This window comes from Triturus cristatus, chromosome 12 (genome assembly GCF_964204655.1).
Source record: "Triturus cristatus chromosome 12, aTriCri1.1, whole genome shotgun sequence".
In the NCBI taxonomy this organism is placed as follows: Eukaryota; Metazoa; Chordata; class Amphibia; order Caudata; family Salamandridae; genus Triturus; species Triturus cristatus.
In genome coordinates this window covers 80,133,929-80,150,313 of record NC_140595.1, presented here as the reverse complement: position 1 = coordinate 80,150,313, position 16,385 = coordinate 80,133,929, and the positions used below count along the sequence as shown (strand labels likewise).

The 16,385-nt window shown below is 39.6% G+C and overlaps 1 protein-coding gene across 9 annotated transcripts in view; it reads right to left on the bottom strand.

The window, feature by feature from the left end:
* The window catches only part of POGZ (pogo transposable element derived with ZNF domain), a 411,414-nt gene extending 403,286 nt beyond the window's left edge, over positions 1–8,128 (bottom strand). For 8 of the 9 annotated variants that reach the window (XM_085639417.1, XM_085639420.1, XM_085639422.1 and 5 more), the window contains exon 1: positions 7,950–8,128. The gene's annotated coding sequence lies outside the window, so the exon portion shown is untranslated. Of the gene's footprint in view, positions 1–7,755; positions 7,901–7,949 lie in introns of those variants that run through there. The other variant, XM_085639419.1, reaches the window with a different exon arrangement.
* Positions 8,129–16,385: the final 8,257 nt, after the last annotated feature.

The following is a 16,385-nucleotide window of genomic DNA, read 5'->3' as shown; positions in this document are numbered from 1 at the left end:
ATGGAGCTGTATTAAATAGGTTTGTCTGATAGATCCCCGGAAAAACAAGATGCAAATGTGATAAGTGACAAGGATTGAGCCAAGTACATTGCATCTCTGATTAAATAGGGTACACTATTTTTTTTAAATAAAATAAAAACACAGCAGTCATTTTCCATCTATACACCAAGAATCTGGGACAACTTTACAGTACCCATCAGGACCACCTTTAACGCTGCTTCAGTTTAGCAAAGAGTTAAAGACGCATCTCTTTAAAGAACCATACATCACAATGCATTATCTGTGCACAACCCAGCTTCGTCTCCTTGTCTTTGACCTTGTATGTTGTGCATTCTTTTGGCTAGGTTTGTGCTATATAAATGCCATACACATACAAATCACCTAATAAATCCTCCAGCAAAAACATCTGCCTAGCCTATAGTAAAAGAAAATTGATCAGTCCTATTACAATGAGATAATACAACCATGACAGCTAGGATTCAGGTAGGATCACTTGGTGAATGCCCTTCTCAGCAAGCTGAGCTGCCACTTCAGGGACACTACCTTTAAATAGTGCATTTACAGATTTTGTACATCCTTCAATAGTTTTTCACATACACTGATGTGATCTAATTTGCCAACAATGGGTGAACCAAACAACTTGGTACAGGACCTCTCACAATTACATTATACTACCTGAGAAACAACTAATTTGGATACTGGATGAAAGAATGACACAAACTGCTTTGCTGTATGACTAGCATGCACTATAGCATCAATTTAATGAATTTGATTTAACTTATTTTTGATTTCCTTCAGTATTTAACCCATACTATCACCAATCATCTAGGACTAGGTTCCACTAAAACCCATTTATTGATATACCAGATCACATGCAAACGTATCCCCTAGCAGAATACACCAAGATGAATCCCCAGTAAATTATTCTAGTTACAAGTCAGATGTAAACCGGCATACTCAAGTTGCTTCATAAAAATCAGCATCTTTCAAAAATCTGCTCTGCTACTTTCAGTTCTACAATAGCTGAATTTTAGGAGTGTGCCTGTTGCCACAGTATTCACAGCAATTTTTATATAACAGGTGTTAATATTACAGAACTTTATCCTGATTTATTTATTTATAACATTTATCAAGCGCTACTGTTACCCGTAGGTGTCCTAGCGCTGTGTGAGATCTACCCAAGGCTCAAAGCCGAAGTGAAATTACTCTGTAAACAGCCAGATTTTTAAAGCTTTGCGAAAAGCCAATAGGCTGGTCAACGCTCCGAGGTGTAATGGAAGATTATTCCAAGCTTTGGCTGCATTCACTACAAAGCTTCTTCCACCCCAGGAGGCCTTTTGTGCAATAGGCACATAGACCTAATTAGCAGCAGATGAGCGCAGTGATCTAGTAGGAGTATACCAAAATAGCCGCTCTTGTAAGTAAGCTGACCCTGTTCCAGGAATCGCCTTGTGAACCAGACACAAAGCTTTAAACTGGGTACGTTTCTTAACTGGCAGCCAATGAAGCCTCCGTATCTCCTTAGAGATTGATGCATATTTAGGGATACCTGACACGGCAGCATTCTGCAGGAGTTGCAACTTATTCATTATTCCTTCCTGGATATTGAAATACAGGCTATTACAATAATTCAGCCTAGACATAGTAAGTGTTGTGACGACTGTTTGGTGACACTCTATAGGTAAGAGCGGCAGAATTTTCTTACAAGACGTATGAGCAAAGGACATAGCGGAAGACACTGAATTCACTTGGTCTCTAAAACTGAGCTTCTGATCCACCCACACTCCTCAGTTGTTTTACCTTCTTGTTGGGTGCGGGGAGAGGACCCAGGGTGTCTGGCCACCATTCAGGGGTCCAAAAATTCGGATCGTTGCCAAAACATACCACCTCCGTCTTACTGGAGTTCAATTTAAGGCAGTTATGGGTCATCCAAATCCCTACGGCATTCATACAGTCCTTTAATCGATTCGCCGTGCTCCGCCACTCCTCTGTTTGTAATGAGACCACGATTTGTGTGTCGTCCGCGTAGGAGGTCAAACTAAACCCAAACGACTGAATAAGGGGCGCCAAAGAGGACACATATACATTAAGTAGTGTCGTGCTTAGTGAGGACACTTGCGGGACCACACAAGGTAATGAAAAAGACTTGGACGAGAATTCCCCCAAAGACACCGACTGACTCCGATTTGAGAGAAAGGATTTCAGAAGTCTCCATGCGGAGCCCTGAACTCCGATCTCCCGCAGCCAGTCCATCAACAAATCGTGATGGACCGTATCAAATGCTGCCGAGAGATCTAGCATGATCAGAGCAGCCTTGCCCCCTTTATCTAAAATAGTCCAGATCTCTTCAGTAGATTTCAAAAGAGCCGATTCAGTGCTATGGCCCCCTCTGAATCCATGCTGGGTTGAGTCCAATGATGGAATTCAAACCAGTAATGTGCAAGTTGCACAGATATTTCAGTAGCAGGAACACTGACCCAGTGATTTATGTTTGCAACTCAGGAAGTTTAAGAAGATGAGGCATTGAAATCAGGAGAGCAGCTTTAGGTTGTATAATAAATCAGTTCTGAAAAAAGATACATTGCATTCACTTACAAAAACTATAAATAAGAAACACTTTTGATCTTTTTCCAATTTCTGATTGGGTTAACTCATATGATCTCTTCAACGACATCTAATTGATCCCTATATAAGAGATTAATAGAATTTTGCCTTACTTCAGCTCCATTCATTAATTGTAAAGTAGACATCACAAAATAAGGTTAGTCTGGATTAGTCAGTCTGCTTATCTGTATATTTCATATGCATTCAGGAGTCCTGGGTCCAGTGATATATGTTTTTATATAGATAATGTTCTACAGATTGATGTAAAGTCTTTCGGTGTGCACTTCATAACACCAGGCCTACTTTTTCAGTGTTTTTTTGCAATCTGTGGTCCAATAATAGTAAGTCACTACAAAATTATATTAAACGCAACACAGTTTGGTGTCCATTTTCTTATTTGTCCAATTCTCCCACTGCAGCAAAGTTCCAATGCTGAGATGTATATGCAATCAACGATGTGAGCTCGTAGAGTAAATAAGTTACAGAAACTTTGCAACCCCATTATTGAACTGCACGAGTGAGAATATTTTCTTATGTCTACACTTTGCTTTTTTATTTTGCCACTGAAGTCCAGCCTTTCGTGAAGGCATACAGCTGATAGAAAGAAGCCTCTAGCCAATAAGAGTTCCCAGTAGGTTAATGAACTTGAAGCAGAAATCGGTATACAACTTGTTTGTCACAGACTCACACACCATGGACATCGGCTGTCTTTGTGCTTCCAACGATACTATCTTACAGAATTTGCAGTACTTACTCTGTGGAGGTAGATAATGTATTACTCCAATGCCACAAACAACATGTAATTTGCCGATCTAATCTAAATAATGAAGACATACTAAAATTTAAATGTATATTTTAATGACCAGTTTTGCATGCAAATTCAATTAAAAAACGTGAAGGGTGCGTTAAGGAATAGCCCTATTATAAAGTTTGTGGTGATAGGTAACTAAAACTACAAATATGCATTACTAACACAATATTCTGAAAGGGTCATGCCAAGTAAGCATGTTTAACCACAGAATTAAAGACCACCAGGTCAGCTGCATGCTTTGATATTCAAAGGAAATACAATTAATGGTTTCGCTATTCAGAGAAAATACAATTAAAGATTACGCCAGGTACAGGTATTGCTATAGTCAATGTATTTTCAATTTATCTTCAGTTCTATCACACCTTTGGCTTCTTTTATTTAGGCAATTAATAAGTAACTAAAACATGGTTTTACAAGTTGGCAAGAATCTTCACTTTAAAATATTAACTTTAAGACACCCTCCCCACACATCAAGAAACTGATTCCTTAGGCAACAAAACCAACCTACATATCAACATTTAGACTGACATACCAGCCAATGTTCTTAAAACTAGTGAATAAATAGTAGGCTGTCTGCTATGACCCATGATTCTGAGCTGGATACAGAAGTGCGGCGGTTGTAGATGACAGGACATGACGCTAAAACTGGCCTTTTAGGAGTAATTAGATCTGTCTGCTGCTTTTCACGCAAAGGATCATCAAATATGCCTTTTTTTCTATTTCCAGCAAAGTGATGTTCTAAATTAATTTTTGGATTAGATGAATTCTGTTTAATGTCCCCCTACAATATGACCCTCCGCAAATCAGGTGAGTTTAATACTTTAACAATATTGTATAGCAGGGGTTCTCAATCTTGACATCTGGGGACCTCCACTTAATCATTACTGGAAGCAGGGGACCCCGGCCTGAGCATTGTTGAGGATTTGAACTGCAAAACAATACACACAAAAATGCATGTCAAACAAATACACAAACAACAACTTTTATTTAATTCACAAACAGATAAATAAAATGTATAGAAAGGCTGGAGCTTTTCTAATCTCAATTGAGGCCACTCATCGCCCATACTATATTCTGTTTGATGAACCTGCACTGCTCCCAAGACTCAATCTGAGGATACTAATTTCATTCTTATTCCCCAATTCCAAATTCCTTCACAATTACATTAGGTTTTAAAAGTTTCAGTTGCACATTTAGCTTCTTTATTTATATACACTTTATTCATCTGTTAATATTATTTAATTTTCAGTAGTTGCGGATCCCAAGAGGTCTCTGGGCCACAGGTTGGCAACCACCGTTGTATAGGATTCCAGACTCAATCTGTTCCATTTTTTTCCAGTTTGTTTGAGAATCCATTTTTTTTCTTCCTAGTACAATCTTTCAGAATACTTTATACATGTATGCGAGTCAGTCTTGTGCTAAAATTGGGAGAATGGCCTGTGTGACACTTCTGAAAAAGTCCAGACTTGACTTCATGCGATAAATGCCCAGATGTGCTGCAGTAGTTTAAATCAATGGGAGCAAATAAAAAAATCTTAGTCTCTTTAATTAAACCTGTTTATAGGCCTGTAATTTGGACCTTCTTCCCTGAGACCTACTCCACATGCACTCCCAGGGAAGGAGAAATGGCCATTAAGCCCATGACTGAGTCTATAGCATAACAATTCACATTCAATCATCTCAGCCGTCAATTGAGTTTATCACATTCAATAGCATTAGATCTCCCACGAGTAAAAAGATTCCACTTGAGTGACAGAGCCTTTTCATTCCGTACAGCCCACTTATGGAATTCACCGGCCAAGTGAACAAGAAAGCTTGATGATCCAAAACTCAGGAGGGCTTTAACCTCCTGCCTATAATCCTCTTAGATGCACCTGCAATACTGTATCTGTTTTCTGAGTGCCAAAAACCTTCAGCATGTGCTGCAATGTACAAAACCAACTACGGTAACATGATAAAAAAATCCTTTTAACTAGCCTTTTATACAATAAGTCGTACATAGCAGAAGTCTTTTTCTCACATTTGAACTAAAAGGTTATAATTTAATTGAATGGTTTCCAATTCAGCAAATTTAGAAGCATGGATGGCTGAGATGGCTTCACAAGAGTTTGGACGCATGAGCTCAGAATTATGGTAGATATCAGCAGAATTAATTTAACCCTCTTAATCATTTTCTTGCTGAAGCCAGTATTTAGGTATTCGGGCACAATTGCTTCGACTTCTTTGACTATAACTTATAAGCAATCTATAACTCCCAAAAAACAAACACATTCAAAAGTAAAGCTGTGTATATGATCTACAGGTGTGTAACTGTTTATCATGTAATTCCTCAGTATTTACACATACTTGTCTGCCACTGTGCATATATGTTTGTACAGTAGCTGTTATAAACGTTATACCATTTATATACAAACAGAGTTGTATGTACTATTGGTATTTTATAGAAGGTGAGACCATGTGCCTTTTGGCAGAGGAGATAATAAAACCTAAAAAACGTTGCTGGCTTCCAACAGGGCCAAGAGAAGGAAAAGAAATCCGACTAAAAGTGAGTGCCGTATCAGCACAACAGGCCACTACTCCCTTTCATGGCTCCAAGTACCCATGGATGCCTGTTTGACAGCACCACCTTGCTGTTTACCTGCTGCTGTTGGTCGTAAGGGTGGCAAGAGGAGTAGCCCATGGAACTGCCCTCACTCAACATGTGTTCTCAATATTGTGCCTTTAGCCCTCCGGCTATTGGACAGGGCACCACCACCATGCAGAAAGATGCAGTGGGCCATTAGGTCTAAACTTCACCTATGTAAGGTGACAAAACGTCGGCCTTCATTGCAGAGAGGAGGCTTGAAGTTTTAAACTTTGCTCATCCCTACATGCAAACCGCAATTATGTATTTCAGGCCCGGCAAGTGCAACAACTTGTACACAATCCCACAACCAAGGCGTGTTTCAGACTCCAAAGAGTACAGAAAAACCTTCATTGGTAGCCCATAAAATAACAAAGTTACAGACTTTGTGGATGACTCAGCAGCACTATCTAAATGCAAACCAGACGACTGTCTTTCAGAAATAATTTTAGTGTTATCAACATGCCAGAAATTTGAGGACACCTGTTCAAAATAGCCATCCACCCAACTACAGTTTGTACATTTTACATCAACTCTTTTCTGTGGAGCCTTCCTCCCTTAGAAAATACGTTCCATACATCAGAGCCTGCATACACTTTCCTAAATTCTAAAAAGGGACTTAAGAACATCTCTTTAATATTGTCCTAATATTAGGGGGTAACCAGCATCCGTTGTCAAACATCTTCATTGCACAAAAGCATGACATGGCCCTCACACTGTGATACCCTGCTGCATGGTAAGGTGCATACCAACTGTCACTGTCAACAAGCCTGTGGTAACTAATATTTTCTCAGCCAAGACTTTACAAATGTATTTTCTGGTGACCTTGTACAGCACTCGTACAGAAAGGATACCAACTAATTCACCTTCAATCTATCCAACCACAGTATCAACGCATATAAACTTTCACTTTTGGGTCTGCATCGAACCTGCAACACGACTTCCCTATAAACACGAAAGGCACAATATGAATACATCGGTGATGCATCAACTGTATCTCATCCTTACATCCTATGCAGGGTTTCCATGGTGGTAAGAATAAATGCAGTGCTTAACAAAAACATATTCAGAGGGTTAGGACCGAGGAGATTAAGTGACAAAGAGGACAACCTGTCTGCCGAAGGTCAGGGGCGGATCTGTCACAAACATCACACTGTATTGACAACCAACGCATGATTGGCGTAAAGTGCATACATTTGTATTTCCCCGCTGACCAGTCGGAGTAGATGAAGATTACGGCAATCAGGGACCGTGGTGATGTGCACAACAGAACCTCGTTACCTAGCGCAGGTAAGTTGTCAAGGCAACAGGTCATAACATGCACTTGGCGGAGAGTTGGGCAGGAAGGGAACCTCCCATTCCCCAAAGGCCTCCTATAAAACAGTGGTCTCCCACCCCTCCAACCAAAGATGGACTACTGCAAAGCACGTTCAGCATGCGCTGGGCGGTTCCGCCCCTCAGGGAGAACTTGGTGCTGTTAATGACAACTGCCTTCCAAAGGTATGCAGCCCATTTCCTTTCAGATGTTTACTGTCAGTGTCAAATCAGTGTCACATGTTTCCTGCCAGAAAGTGTCTGACTTTAGTTAAAGAAGCAAGAATTTTAAATGCGCCCCATCATCAGTGGCATTGCTGCGGACAAAAAATAGTCCGCCGGGAACAAAATGGCGGTTGCGGAAAGATACATCCAGAAATGAGATGGTATAGAACTCACTAACCGCCGCCCTAACTTTAAGAACAGGCGTACATCTGATCACGGTCCAATAGTCCTTCACCCAGGGTACCCCAGGAGCGAGAAAGAGAGGGCGGTGCAGGGCGACCACAGGTCAGATAACATCTAACCTCACTCCAGCTGCCTCCAATGTCCCCTCCCCCAAGTCGCAGACTCCTCCTCGCGCCGGGCCGCACTCACCTGTCCAAGAGGAGGAACGATGGAGGGAGGGCTTCCGCCACTGACAAGTCACAAAGAGCTACCGCCTTGGCAGGTCCACAAAAACTGCACTACTCTTCCACCGGCCGAGGCAACTCCCGCGCGGCTCGATACAAAGGAAGAATAGACCCCGTGTGGCCGAAGCACTCCGCAAACAGCGCGGAGGGATATCGTGACCTCACTTCCTTTCTATAACTGCAAGTATGCTCATTGGCCGCGCTCCGTCACGTGGTACCTGACGTCACTGTAGAGGAGACACCCTAACCTGCACATTTTTGTTCCAGTTCTTTTCACGTTGTCTTTTTTGTTGTAGAGTAGGGATATTGTCATGTTTGTCTGAGGCAAGACTAGAAGTATTCCTGAATAGGAAAGAAAATGGAGGGATTTAGAAATATCTGTATGTAGATGTTTTACAGGTTAAAAAATGGAGGACATGTTTAATCATTGTGCATTTCTGAGTTTCATACATACTGTAAACTATAACTAGGCCAACTAGGCCTGAGGAGCAGAAGAACATGGGGCAATAAATGACAGTGCAACCTTGAACCAATGCCTCAAATTGAAAAGGCAAAATTAACTGAAATTCAAACTCAAAATCAGCAACAAAGTTCCTAAATCTTTGGTAAAGTGTCAAAACATTATTTGGTATTAGACTGTGATGATTTGTATTTTGTTGTGCGCAAAAATCTTAGCATTGCATGGTAAGTTGTAGCATTTTATCAAAACTTTTGAAAGCACTTTCACAAAAATTTTGCTTTAAAATAGCTGTGATATTTCTGAGGAATATATATATATATATATATGTGTGTGTGTGTTGAAAGAAACTGAGAAACAATAAATAACTGTAAAATGACATTACCACCCCAAAAGGTTTACAAGTATAAATAAGGTATGTAGCATACGTTGCTTGAAATGACAACAAACTTTCAAGAGAACACGCTCAATACAAAATCATACATTTCCCCCAAATTCCGTAAACATCTAAAACATTCTGTTTAGAATAACATCATTGTTTCCAAATGCTTGATAGCTTAAAATATTTACAATAAAAATGGAAACTTTGTTCATAGTCTAAAATTTCAAGCAGTGTTTGATATAAAATGACAGCAAAGTCACCAGGACATTGAAAGAGGACATAGGGAAATGTGGAGTATAAAACTGAAGTAATGTCTTCAATGCATTGAAGTTTCATAAAAAGCAGTATTCAGTGTAACAAGGCTACAATGTTTCCAAACCACTGAAATAAGATGCAAAAGAAAGTTACAAAATAGCTATAATAAAACCAGGCCTCTGAATGTAAAGGTGAACCTGTATTTGATGTCAAATTGTGGGAAATATACAAATGGAGTTAAAGAAAATGTAAAAAATATATGGTACTAAATTATTACTTGGTCCCCAAACTATTAAAAGAACATATAATCCCAAAGCAAGAGTAGTTATGGCTACGAACAGCCACACAAATGCTAGTCTTCTAAGGTGATGGTTGTAGGCACTCACCCTCTAATGATCAAACTATTTAACAACCGTAAATGCAATTCAACAGACAGAAACACACAAAAGGGAGTGCCTCAAGAGTCCAACAATTGTATTATAGAGCCTTTTCTCTTTTTTTCTCCTCCTTTGATGGACATATAATTTTATGGTGTTGATTCCAATATACTCTTCTCCAAGACCAAAATAACATGGGAGCCGTAGTATGAAGTCTCAAAACGATTCTCTATCATTCTTCAAAACATCAATGAAACAGCTGGGCCAACACGTTTCGTCCTCTTTAAGGACTTCATCTGGGTTTATGAATTTCTTTGCAGCAATATCACATTGAAGTCTATGTGTGAGGGAATCGGTTCTCCCAGAGATTCTTGGAACAGTTGTATTGCTCCTATATTATCTTAGAGGAAGATGTATACCAAAGAAGAACTTTGAAGCAAAACATTATATATTGGCTTTTGAGTATGATATGTGTTTTTCTCCAACTCATGAACCAATATATATATATATATATATATATATATATATATATATATATATATGTGTGTGTGCTTTCGCTCATTACAAATCAATGGAATCTAATCATGTAACACTCAGAAACTTGTTACTTTCTGCAAAAGCCAATGAGTAGGTGGCAGGATCTTCTCCTGGTGGAAGTGCGAAATGTCTTTCAGGAGAAAATATCATTAATGAATATCACATTGAGTTCATTATTTTCCTAAAATCCCACTTCTTACTGCCTACACAGAAAACAAGGTAACACTTTGCAGAAATGTAAAAATATACTACTCTGAATAAAATGGCTTCTGGGCCTACTAAAGATCAATAAGGAAAAACATATATCTGATTATAAAATAAATCGGCAAACATATATGAAAAATCTTGTGTGAAAACAGTAACGCTGAAGTACATAATATGTGATTATGTTTTCACAGAGGTGATATATTTAGTGAATCAGAGCAACATGTGAAAAGGGGCAAATCAATCAAAAACCCCTATGATAGAGTGTAATCATGACACAGCTGGAGGCTGTTGCATGCCAGAGTTGTGTGCTTGTTGACCAGGGGCGGCTGGCATGGCTTGCTGGTGGGTGGATGGGCAAGGGGGTTGCGGGAAGTATCGCTTGGGGGGAGGGGGTTGAATACATTTAAAAAAAAAACTTACCTTGAGGCCGGGTCCCGCATCTTCTCTGCTCCTGCTCTCCTGCCTCTGACAGGAAGCAGGTAGCCAGGGTCCCTCCCCTAAACCAAGCACACCACTGCAATGCAGCTTTGTGATTGGTCTGAGTGCTGTGACACAATTATGCATGTGGAAGACTATTGATTTTCTTCCGGACCACTAAGTAAGGATGTGCGGTCTCCTGGAAGAAAGAGTGCTTTCTACATTCCAGCATTTATTTCAGCATTAGAGTTTGCAGGATGGAACCGATACAAGCTGACCGTTGCATGCTGTAGAGGAGCACTGCAAGTTCATGTAGAAAAAGGCTAGAAGTTATGGTTATCAGAAAATAACTCATTTGTTGACATTATGAGAAAAAACAACGAAAGTTACTTAAGTGGGCATTAGCAGATCTAAGGGGAGCTCCCTGAAAAGTCTTGTGCGGACACAATAATATCAGAGGTTGCTATGGATGACCAGGACTTGCTGCTTAGAGAAAGAGGTCATGCACAGCTGGTTTGATTTAGACATGAAAATGTGTGTGCTCCCGCCATATGTTAGGCTCTGCACCCTGGTGACACTGTTGATGTTCAGAAGCTGTGGTAAGCTGCTTTGGATGGGATGGGCTGCTTGCATTATATCATAGACAAAACTCAAACATTCACTCAAAGTACTTTGGTAAGTTTAAGTTATACTTACCGTTACTCATACTAAACTGTTTAATGCCACTTCAGCTGCAGTTCTTAATGGAATGTCTGTTTTCTAAACTATTTAATATGATCAAAGGTAAATATCTTAAAATGACTGTTACAAAACAAAATTTAGAACTCACTGAAGTTGCCAAGGTATATTATGCTTTGCAAACTCTAACTCATACTCCTGCCATAAGATATTCATGACCTCACACGTGGCATCAATGATGATATCTGATAACATCTCGAATGACATCATCTATGTATTGCATGTACTAGGGTAATGTATAATCCTGACACTTGTCCACAAGAGGAAAGAGCAAGAACTGCTTGAAGACCACATTTTATATCTCCACAGAACTGAACTTGAACCAACAATATAAGCAGTGTTTTTCTGGTGGGAAATAGTCAAACCACAGATAAACCATCCTCAAAATCTCAAGCCTCCTAAATAAAAATGTATCACCCCACACTGCAACTCCTTTCTAAAAGCTAAAAAACGGTTATAACACCGTACCAGAGTCCATCGCTAAAGCCTAAGACCCCCTTACCACCCCGTACCACAACTCAACCCTAAGACCTAAAAGCTCATTTCTAACCCATATTTACATATTGCTTACCTACCTGGGTAATGTTAAGACTCACATTATATAGTAACGCAATGTGATATGCAGTGATGTAAAGGTTACTGCAAAGTATTTACATATAGTTAAAGGTAGCATTTCACTTTGCATTTTGATCGTTATGTAAAAACATCTTGTCTGAACTAAGTATTTCTCTTAAGGGGATGGAAATGGCTCTGTGTTAACTAATCTTTTGATGATCTAGTCTTGTGTTATGTGATATATGACCCTTTTCTGTCTATAAACATGATCATTAAAGGTAAACAAATAGTTTGCTCGAGGCGGAACATCATCATAGATAATAACATATTGATTTGTTCCCAACAGTTCATTGATCTGGCTTTAAAAAAGCATTTACATGCATTGATTGTGCCTTTATGTTGTATACTCGTATAAAGAATACCCACAGCTATACTTAGCATCCCTGGCCCTCCTTCCCAATCTATGTTATTAATCTTCTTTATAATGTTCCTATTGTCCTTGATATTGAATAGAAGATCTTTCACTAAAAGAAATAATAATGTTTAGCTTTCCTCTGAAAGACTTCCAGTTAAAGAAACTGTTGACTGACCTGGGAGTATATTGGTAACCTTTATGGACTTTTGGCAGTGTATAGAAAGTTGGTGTCACTGGGTGATCATGTTTAAAAAATCTGTATTTCTCAAAGTCCAATAAATCTCTAGCTTTTCATTTATTGGGTAAGTCTGAAGGGCATATTCACAAAAGGAAATTTTCGTCTACACCTGGGATTCACTTAACTGCTTTTTGCTATTCACCATTTGCGAGTGCAAAGTGACTCTTAGGTGTAGACTTGCATGTCTCTACTTCCTGACACCGGGGGATGAGGCATATTTAGAAGTGCATGGTTAGTACTAGTAACTTTTTACAGGTAGACAGAGATCTACCTACGGTAAAATATAAGGAAAAAGAAGAATGTTTTTTAATCATTAAAAGATAAATTAAAAATATTTTAATGTAAAACAATTTAAAATATTCATTTTGAATCAAGATCACATACAAATCGTTTTTTACAGTCCCATAAGATATGTTTTCAATATATCATATATTCAAATATATTTAATTATTTATAAAAAATATTTAACAAAAATATTTGTAAAAACAATCATACCTACTGTAAGTTTTTTTTTGTGCAATACAATTTACTGTCTATAAATTACTTTTTTTATTTTTTCTGAAAAAATTGAAATCTAAAACAGTATTAATACATGTTAAATTACTATAATAATTAACAGTAATCTCAACAGATTATTGTTAATTATTATAGTAATATAACATGTATTAATACTTTTTTTAAATTTCAACTTTTTCTGAAAAAAATAAAAAAATAATTATTTTTAGACAGCCTATCAGTTCTCCCAGAGATTCTTGGAACACTCGTACTGCTCCTATATTATCACTAATTGTGTGTGTGTGTGTGTATATATATATATATATATATATATATATATATATATATATATATATATATATATATATTCACTTAAAAAACCATAGGTTTCACACATGTTATAGTTAGCTGGACATTTCACTCGTAAAAAAACAATGAAATTCCCCCGTTATAGTTAGTGCAGGCAACTATAACTCACGCGACCGCAATCCTCTGCTGATGACGTCAGATGTTACATCACTGTATTTAGACACTTATTTACCCATGTCTTCTTCCATTAATCTTTAGCTATACATATATTACAAATATTTATTTTTCAGAAAGACACATATGTCATCAGTGATGTAATATCTGACGTCATCAGCAGAGGATTGCGGTCGCGTGAGTTATAGTTGCCTGCAATAACTATAACGGGGGAATTTCATTGGTTTTTTACGAGTGAAATGTCCAGCTAACTATAACATGTGTGAAACCTATGGTTTTTTAAGTGAATTTGCAAGGTTTTTTAAATGCTAATTCGTAACTATATCGTGTGTGAAACCTATGGTTTTTTCAGTGAATTTGTACGGTTTTTAAATGCTAAGTTATGTATTTTTAAAACATTTTTTTTTCAGGTTTTTCCCCGTGCGCGCACTGTGCGCGCTCTGTGGGCGCTGTGCGTGCCGTGCGCACTCCGTGCGCGCACCCCGCAATTTTTTTAGAATTTTTTTTGTTTTTTTCTCCCTTGGGGGTCCTTCTTTGACCCCCTGACCAAGGCTATGTTTTTCACCCCCTCAGACTGCGAAAGACAAAATGGCGGCCGACACTTCCTGGTTTCGAACGATTCGAATGTTTACCGACATCTAACAACCAATCAGAATTGCGCTCGCGCACGGCAGGGTGCGCGCATATAGATATGGATATGGTTTTAAATGCTATTTTCTCAGGAAATACTGAACAGATTTACACGAGACCTTCAAAAGGCACTTCCTTGACCTTATGGCTACCTCTTTGCCAAATTTCATGTAATTCTGTTCAGCCGTTCGGGCTGTACCTTCCACTAAATGTGCTATGGAAAAATGCATGGGGAAAACGCGTTTTCGGACCCCCCCTTTTTCTCGGCCCCCGCTTGACGAATCACCCCGAGACTTTCAGGGTAGGAGCTGAACGGAGCGCCCCATTTGTTTTGAAAATTTCGCGAGGATTCGTCAACCGGTGCCAACGTTTTTCAAAATAGAATTTTGAGATTTCCTATTGAAACTAGGTTGTAACTATAACTATCTACTGGCGACCGCTAGTAGATAATATATATATATATATATATATATATATCTCAAACAAAGTGCCCTGAAGCATCGGGAGCGCACTCAAAGTCACTCTGCCATCCGTCTTTGAAGATGCAGCCTGCCTTTATGTTCCATTTATTAATTAAAATGCCAACGCGTTTCAGGGTTCCACGACCCCTTCTTCCTGGGCTTAACAAACCGCATTTGAAACTCGCATGCCTGCATTTCCGGTTTTTATTCATTTACATATCTGCCCCCAGTGGGCGTATGCTTAGTGCTGTGCTTTTAAAGGTGCATGATGGGACACAGAGTCCTGCTGCGAGAGTACATATTCCTTTGGTAAGTTCAAATGTGCAGTTTATATTACTTTTACCATTATTACCTTTAGTAGGTCATGTTACACGCAGGCAGGCTTAATTAGCATATTGAGCGAAGTGCTGATCCAATTCTGAGCAGTTCAAAACGACAGCCTCGCACAGCTGGTTCACAGGATTCTCTCCCAGCTGGCGATGGTGCAGCTCCCCACGGCCGGGCCGCCGTGTAGTAATGTATCAAACAAAGTGCCCTGAAGCATCGGGAGCGCACTCGAAGTCACTCTGCCATCCGGCTTTGAAGATGCAGCCTGCCTTTATGTTCCATTTCTTAATTAAAATGCCGACGCGTTTCAGAGTTCCACGACCCCTTGGTCTCTGGTATCCCACTAAAGGCACAGCTGCAATGTCTTGCGCTGCACTCGCGGCTTCTAATTATTGTTTCGCCCAGTGGGCGTGCCTCACAGCAGCATTGTGGTCTAAATAGTTCAATGATTCACAGTCCATAGTGGAATGCCGCTGTGTCTTCCAAATTGTTTCAAACCTATAGTAGGTTGCATGTCGAGACTCAGACTGGGTCCCTGCTTATATCCTTCACCATTAGTGGCCACGCTGTTCCTTAACGCTGCAATCTGTGCCTCGTTGGAGCCGCACTTCCACAGCGGGGCACCTCGCGACCCGAGCAGGGCCGCTACATATTCCAATCGAAAACGCCCAACAATTGAGGTGCCACACACAAGCGTGTTTGAAGCCTTCTTTAATGGTAAGTTGCAGGGAAAACAGCTTCGCCCCCACAGCAAATTGCACCAAACATGTTTCGGGCTTCAACACATACCAAGGGCCTAAATGCTATCACGTGGTTCCTAAACAAACGAGAGCTCAAATATCATGATCACAATGCTATGTTGGTAGACATGACTGCATATTGTCTTGAGAACAATATTTTCTTGTTTGATGGGCAATTATACAGACAAAGAAAAGGGATCGCGATGGGCACGTGCCCCGCTCCCAGTTATGCAAACCTGTTCGCTGGCTGGTGGAAGAAGCACGTGGCCGGGGTGGAGTAATATGACCACTGGGTAGAAAAGGTTGCCCTATGGGCGAGATAAATCGATGATATATTTATCTCCTGGGGAGGGTCCCAAGGGGATGCCAATGAATATATAGCAGCCCTGAATGAAAATGACATAAATCTCATCTCCACAGCTACCATCAGCACTGAGAGTGTTTTTACCTAGAACTAGAAGTATACACTGAGGGTAGAAAATTACTCACTAGACTCTATCGGAAGCCCACTTCAGGCAATGCTGTATTGCACGCAGGCAGCCAACATCCCAGAACCCTCATAGAAAACATACTGTTTGGCGAACTCTTGCGAGTCAAGCAAAACTGTACCACCAATGACAAATATGTAAAAGCCAAAAACAAAACAGTGGAGAGGTTCAAGGCCAGAGGCTATACTGAGGGAATTCT